Here is a 7,128-nt window from a genome sequence, read left to right as displayed (position 1 = left end):
AACAGCCATGGACAGGGTCTTGGACTCCCTTCTCGCCCCCTGGCAGAAACTGGAAGTTCTGCGGGCGAACGTCCTCCCTGCCTTGGCCCATCACCTCGCCTCAGGACGCGTGGAGAAGGCTGCCCTGCGAGACCTGGACACCAAGCTCCGGCACGCACTCCGCCAGACGACCAGAGTGCCGGACAGGTCTTGCACGGCCTTCTTCCACGCCGACAGGAAGGTTGGAGGCCTCGGATTCACCCCGCTGGTGGCCGAGGCTGACATCTGGACTGTCGCGACGGCATGCCAGCTTCTGGATTCCAACGACGTTGCCCTGAGAGACTCGGCCTTCTCCAAAATCAACAACATCATGGAGGAGGCCTTACCCGGGTCCACGGCCACTGCTTCTGACTTCCTCTCCGGGAGTCAGGAGCACGGCCTCTTCGCCTTCCGGCACCATAGCAACAAGTCTAACTTGTGGACCCGGGCTCGTCACGCTGCCTCTCGCTTAAACTGCAGGATCGATGTATCCGGCGACAACTCACCCCTCATCGTCGCCGATGACGTCTCCTCAGTTTCTGCGAAGGCAGTGAAGTCTCTCCGACTAGTGATCCGACAACGCTGGACCCAGAAGCTACTGGAAGCCCGACACCAAGGAAGGGCAGCGAGAGCTCTGCAACCAACTGAGGGAGATAGGTTTGCCGCCCGGCAAACCTCTGTCAACACAGAGCTCTCCTTCAACGCTTGGAACTGGTGGCACAAAGGACGCCTGAACTGCCTACCAGTCCGAGCACCCTTCCCCGGGCCGCCGAGCGAGGACAGGATGTGCAGGCACGGGTGCAATTACCAGGAAACGACAGGACACGTCCTCTCTGGATGTCAACAGTCCTGTCTCCATTACACCCGTCGCCACGACACCATCCTGGATTTGATGGATCGCGTTCTCTTACACGGTGGAAATGTGGAGGAGGTGGAGAGGAACAGACAGACCTGGGGAGGCCGACTCAGGCCGGACCTCCTGGTGAGATGCGGCGACGACTCAACTGTAATCATCGACGCAGCGATCACCTTTGACGACGTCGAGGACTTTGCTCGCGTCCACGCCCGAAAGAGGGAGAAGTATTCGACTTATGGAGAAGTTCTCCCTCTCGTCATCGGCGCACTGGGCGCCTGGGATCCCCAGAACGACACCATCCCAAGGAGACTGGGGATCCCCGCGTGGACGTGGAGCGGATTTCGGCGCCAGATGAGGCTCGCTGCGATCGAGGCGTCGGCCGGACTCACCAGGGATTTCTTCAGCCATGAGGAGCTCCCGAGAAGCGAGGACACAACCAGATAGTTAATTTAGTTAATAATAACACAGACACTAGTTGCTATTGTTAGGCTTAGATAGATAAATAAATATTGCAGACACCCCCACATTAGTTCACAGACAAACAAATACACACACCTTGTTCATTGTTCTTTGTTGTAATTGTTCTGTTTCCCAATAAACGGCCTATGACATAAAGGCCCTCTGTTCTTATCAGCTTAATATCTGGTACGTGGTCAATTTGGCCACTTCGATATTAAACTGATTTTTGGACATAGGCGGGATGCCCAGGGCTTGCTCTGCTCTCGCCACGGGTCGGCCTGGTATTGCAGTACTTCCGGAATGGCTCAAACCTTAATTCAAAATGTCATGATTGGTTGAAAACAAACACACTAACATATTTTACGTTTTGCTTAATAATTCCACGGGATATTTCATTTGTAGAATAAATAAAAGTGAAGAAAAAAAAAAAAAGGAAAATTTATTCATTTTATGTTAGAAAATTATCTAGTCATTTTGTTAGAAAGAGCAAGAAAAGGTCAAAAAACAAGAACAGGTTGAAAACAAACCTACACAACATACTTTATGTTTGATTAAATAATTCTATTGGATATTTCATAATATATTATTTAAAATTTGTCATTTTATGTTAGTAAGAGCAAGAAAAGGGCAAAATTCAAGAACTTTTTTTTTTTTTTTTCGGTTTGAACCAATGACACCCAATGCTTGTCGTCACTTTGCCAGTTTAGATTCATCTCCATCTTTTAAATACGACAATAAACGGTATAGGGATATTGATATTGAAAAAAAAAAAAGACAGAAAATAATAGATCTCTCTCTCTCTCTCTCTCCTCTCTCTCTCTCTCTCTCTCTCCTCTCTCTCCCTCTCTCTCCTCCTCTCTCTCTCCTCTCTCTCTTCTCTCTCTCTCTCTCTCTCTCTCTCTCTCTCTCTCTCTCTCTCTCTCTCCTCTCTCTCCTCTCTCTCTCTCTCTCTCTCTCTCTCTCTCTCTCTCTCTCTCTCTCTTCTCTCTCCTCTCTCTTTCTCTTCTTTCTTTCTCTCTCTTTCTCTTCTCTCTTCTTTCTTTCTCTTCTTTATTTTTTCTTTTTTTTTTTTTCTTTCTTGTTTGTTCAATTATTCTTTCATTGGTCTAATTACTTATTTTCTCTTCAAAATATAGGAGTCACCGAATGGAATCAACAAATGGTTCCATTTTGTCGCTAATTAGTCCAGAGACTCAGGATTTACTTCAGGTCTTGGGTGAGTGTCTTTCCCCTTTGCTCCCTCAGGGTTGAGGATTGTCCCATGTATTATTTTGTTCCTGGTAAATTTTTTTAGTCATGATTAATCAAAAAATTTTGTTTTATAGGTACTTTCTAACGCTTATAATTCGGAAAAAAACCCATTTTTTTCCGGATATTTTGAATTTTTTTCGGGCTGGAAATTTTGGAATCGTTATTTTTTGCGATTCTAACGATTTTGCGTATGTTTTATTTATCGCTTCTCGGCCTTTTGGCTAAGATCAAAGGCCAATTTTTGGTCCGATGGGCCTGAGGAAGACACCGAGCTTTAGGGCTCCGTCTTTCTCCGGCCCACTATTGGACATAGGCGAGATGCCCAGAGCCCGCTCTGCTCTCGCCACTGGTCGGCCTCTCGCCCCAGTACTTTCGCAAACTGAAAGTGAAAGTAATGGGGAGGAGGTGATCCAACAGGACGGCACGAACGTCTGCTCAGTGGCACCATCACCCGATGGTTCCCTGTCCATGCCAGTGCCCCTTCCCCCCTGCATCAGGTGCAGCCTCTGCACCAACGCAGGATGGAGGAACAGGGGGCGAGCGCAGGACGCGGTACGCCACATGCTGAGCAAACACGCCGTAGCCTGTGAACCAGTCTTTGTGTGTGGTACCTGTGACCGGAAGTTCCGTGCCCTCGCCAGCGGCAACCGCCATGCGGTAGCCTGCGAGCGAGACCCGCCGGAAGTACCGGTCATGGAATTGTTGGACGGGTTGCAGTTCTACTGTATCCCCCCCGCCCGACAAAGTGCCACTTGTGCCACTTCGCGTCCTACGCGAGATCTGTCGCCGTCGCGACGAGCATGGGCCACCACCTTTTCCGCAATCACGGCATCGTCGCTGAGCGCGGATGGCGGTGTGCAGCTTGCCTCGTCCGACTGACCGGTCTCCAGGCTCGCACTCACCGTTGCGGTTCCTCTCCCGAGCTTCCCAGGCCTCTACGTCGTCTGCCCCATCTCGAACCAGACGTCGAGAGACCCGGAGGCCCACCCGCCGTCTGCCCCATCTCGAACCAGACGACGGCTGTGATCCGTGATGATGAGCCCTGCCCTGATGACCGTTGTCCTCCTCCGTTGCCTCCTCCTCCCTGATGGAAGTCAGCCCCTCTGCCCAGGGACGATGGAAGCACGCTGTCCTCTGTTGGAAGCCCGCCCTCCTGTCCAGGGCCGATGGATGTCACGCCAGCCGCCCAGTCCTGCACCCACCACTGGAAGGACCAGCTCCGTTTTCCAGGAGCTGGTCGATGTGTTGGAGCCTGCCACCCGCCCTTGGACGAAGACGACTTCCGACCACCAGAGGACAGCCCGCGCCCCTCTGTCCAGGGATGATGGACGACCGCCGCCCTCCGATGGAAGACCGCCCTCCTGTCCAGGGCCGATGGACGACACGCCAGCCCAGGTTCCTGCCGACGCACCCCCCACCAGTGGAAGGACCAGCTCCGCTTCCCAGGAGCTGGTCGATGCGCCGGACCCTGCCTGCCCCTTGGACGACGAGGTCTTCCTGCCATCGGAGGACAGCCCAGACGCCAGCCCGCTGAGACGAGCGAGGACCGCTCCTCCCGACCCTTCCCCCGGTGCCAGCCTGGACGACAGCCACGCCCAGCCACCCGCTACACAGTTGGAGCGCCTCACCCTCGAGGACGATGCACCGGGATTTTCGGGGGACGGTCCCCGTTTACTCCCATCACAGCGCTGGACGTCTGCGGAAGCCATCCCTGCGGAGGACGATAGGGACGGATCCCGTTTCCCTCCAGCACAGCGCTGGACAACTACGGAATCCGTCCCTGCGGAGGACGACAGCGATAGACGGCACTTTACACACAGACTGGATATGACACCTCACCTCTCCACCTCATCTCCACCACAACATCGACACCACCACCAGCCACGACGACTACAACCGGACTTTCTGCCCCAGTCGACGACGACCAGGAGACCCCTTTCGACCCCCCAGCGGTCGTCGACTGGGCCCTCGAGGACTCCCGTCAGGACAACGCACAGCTGCCCAACAGGATGTCCCCGTCAACGAGCCCTCGACAGGGGGGTTCCCAATCACCAGCCTCGCCACCACCTACCAACCGCGAGGCAGTTGCCGCTCTCTGGACCAAATGGAGACCCCTGCTGAGAGCGGCGACCCGGGAATCCCTCAACCAACTCGTCGAGGAGCTATCCGGGGACATCCTCACCACAGCCGGAGCCGGTCCCGATGGTCGACGCCGGGAGGAGAGACGACCCTCCGGGCCTCCGAACCAACCGGACCACCTCAACAGCCGGGCAGGAGGGAAACGGAGATGAGACGTTCCTCCGGGTCCCAACCCCAGCCCGGCCCCTCAAGACAGCTCCGGCAGAGGAATCAAACCAGGCAGCAGCAACGAGTCCGACGGGAACGCCACCACGACCCCAGGGAAGCCAGCCACCTTCAGCGACTCTACAACCGCTTCCCTCGACGGGCCGTGAGATCAATCCTCGAGGAGAAGAGCCCGCGCTACGCCGGAACTTTGCGGGCTCTGAAGGAGTTCACCGACCGGACCATCGGCAACCCGGAAACACCAGATGCCGCCACCCTACACGAGGCCAGGACTCTCTTCGAGCGCTGTAGCTTCCAAGCCCCCTCACCAGACATCATGGAAAAGCTTGGAAGCCCTCCCAAGAAGAAGGACATCGTACAGCGCTTGAGGAGAGCATGCAACACCACCCCAGGACTCGACGGGTGGAATACCGTCACCTCCGGGCTGCCGACCCATCTGGTCAACTTCTGGAACTCCTCTTCGAGAAAGTCTGGACGCATGGAATCCCGGAATGCTGGAAGACGAGTCGGACTGTCCTCATCCACAAGAAAGGGGACACCGAGGAGCCTTCCAACTTCCGCCCCATCTCCATGCTCTCGTCCCTATACAAGGTGTTTTCCGGATCCCTCGCATCCAAGATTACAGACGCTGCCAGGAGATGCAACTGGATCTCCCCCTCCCAGAAGGGATTCCTGCCAGCAGTCCGAGGATCCAAGAACACACCTACTTGCTTCAGAGCGTGACGGACGACGCGCGCCTGAGCAAGAGGGACGTTGTCGTCGCTTGGCTCGACCTAGAGAACGCCTTCGGGAGCATCCCGCACGAGGTCTTGGAAATCCTCTTCAGCACCCTTCCAATCCCAGAATCCACCAGAACTGTGCTGAGGAGGATCTACACCGGGACGGAACAACAGTTCACTACAACTGAGGGAGACTACTCCTCCCCTTGTCACCGAGGAGTCCGACAAGGAGATGGCCTCAGTCCTATCATCTTCAACCTCGCCCTGGAGCCCGTGGTCAGGGCCGCTCTGGACCACCGAGGATACAGTATCAGCCACTCCCCCGCCAATCCAGTCAGGTCGACGTTCTACGCCGACGACGGAACCATCATCGCCGACTCCGTCCCTGACTGCCAGAGCGCCCTCGACCGCATGACAACTACTGCAGGGCCTTTAGGACTGAGGTTCAACCCCAGAAAGTGCAGCTCCCTCTACATCTCCGGCGGAAGACCGACTCCACATCCCAAGGCCTAAGTATGTACGACCAACCCCTCCGACGACTCGAGATGGACCAACCGGAGACATACTTAGGCATCCCCGTCGGAGCAAAGCTGCTCTTTCCGTCCCCCCGACCAGACCTCAACAGCCATGGACAGGTCTTGGACTCCCTTCTCGCCCCCTGGCAGAAACTGGAAGTTCTGCGGGCGAACGTCCTCCCTGCCTTGGCCCATCACCTCGCCTCAGGACGCGTGGAGAAGGCTGCCCTGCGAGACCTGGACACCAAGCTCCGGCACGCACTCCGCCAGACGACCAGAGTGCCGGACAGGTCTTGCACGGCCTTCTTCCACGCCGACAGGAAGGTTGGAGGCCTCGGATTCACCCCGCTGGTGGCCGAGGCTGACATCTGGACTGTCGCGACGGCATGCCAGCTTCTGGATTCCAACGACGTTGCCCTGAGAGACTCGGCCTTCTCCAAAATCAACAACATCATGGAGGAGGCCTTACCCGGGTCCACGGCCACTGCTTCTGACTTCCTCTCCGGGAGTCAGGAGCATGGCCTCTTCGCCTTCCGGCATCCATAGCAACAAGTCTAACTTGTGGACCCGGGCTCGTCACGCTGCCTCTCGCTTAAACTGCAGGATCGATGTATCCGGCGACAACTCACCCCTCATCGTCGCCGATGACGTCTCCTCGTTTCTGCGAAGGCAGTGAAGTCTCTCCGACTAGTGATCCGACAACGCTGGACCCAGAAGCTACTGGAAGCCCGACACCAAGGAAGGGCAGCGAGAGCTCTGCAACCAACTGAGGGAGATAGGTTTGCCGCCCGGCAAACCTCTGTCAACACAGAGCTCTCCTTCAACGCTTGGAACTGGTGGCACAAAGGACGCCTGAACTGCCTACCAGTCCGAGCACCCTTCCCCGGGCCGCCGAGCGAGGACAGGATGTGCAGGCACGGGTGCAATTACCAGGAAACGACAGGACACGTCCTCTCTGGATGTCAACAGTCCTGTCTCCACTACACCCGTCGCCACGACGCCATCC

General features: G+C 56.0%; 1 non-coding gene across 1 annotated transcript; it reads left to right on the top strand.

The window, feature by feature from the left end:
- The first annotated feature begins 1,452 nt into the window (after positions 1-1,452).
- Positions 1,453-1,647, top strand: LOC144972156 (U2 spliceosomal RNA). The gene has a single exon (XR_013645301.1). It is a non-coding gene; the product is annotated as a U2 spliceosomal RNA (small nuclear RNA).
- Positions 1,648-7,128: the final 5,481 nt, after the last annotated feature.

Source organism: Berghia stephanieae, chromosome 4 (assembly GCF_034508935.2).
Source record: "Berghia stephanieae isolate SIO BIC M18660-M18661 chromosome 4, UCSD_Bste_1.3, whole genome shotgun sequence".
NCBI lineage: Eukaryota > Metazoa > Mollusca > Gastropoda > Nudibranchia > Aeolidiidae > Berghia > Berghia stephanieae.
This window is presented reverse-complemented; position numbering and strand designations above follow the sequence as displayed.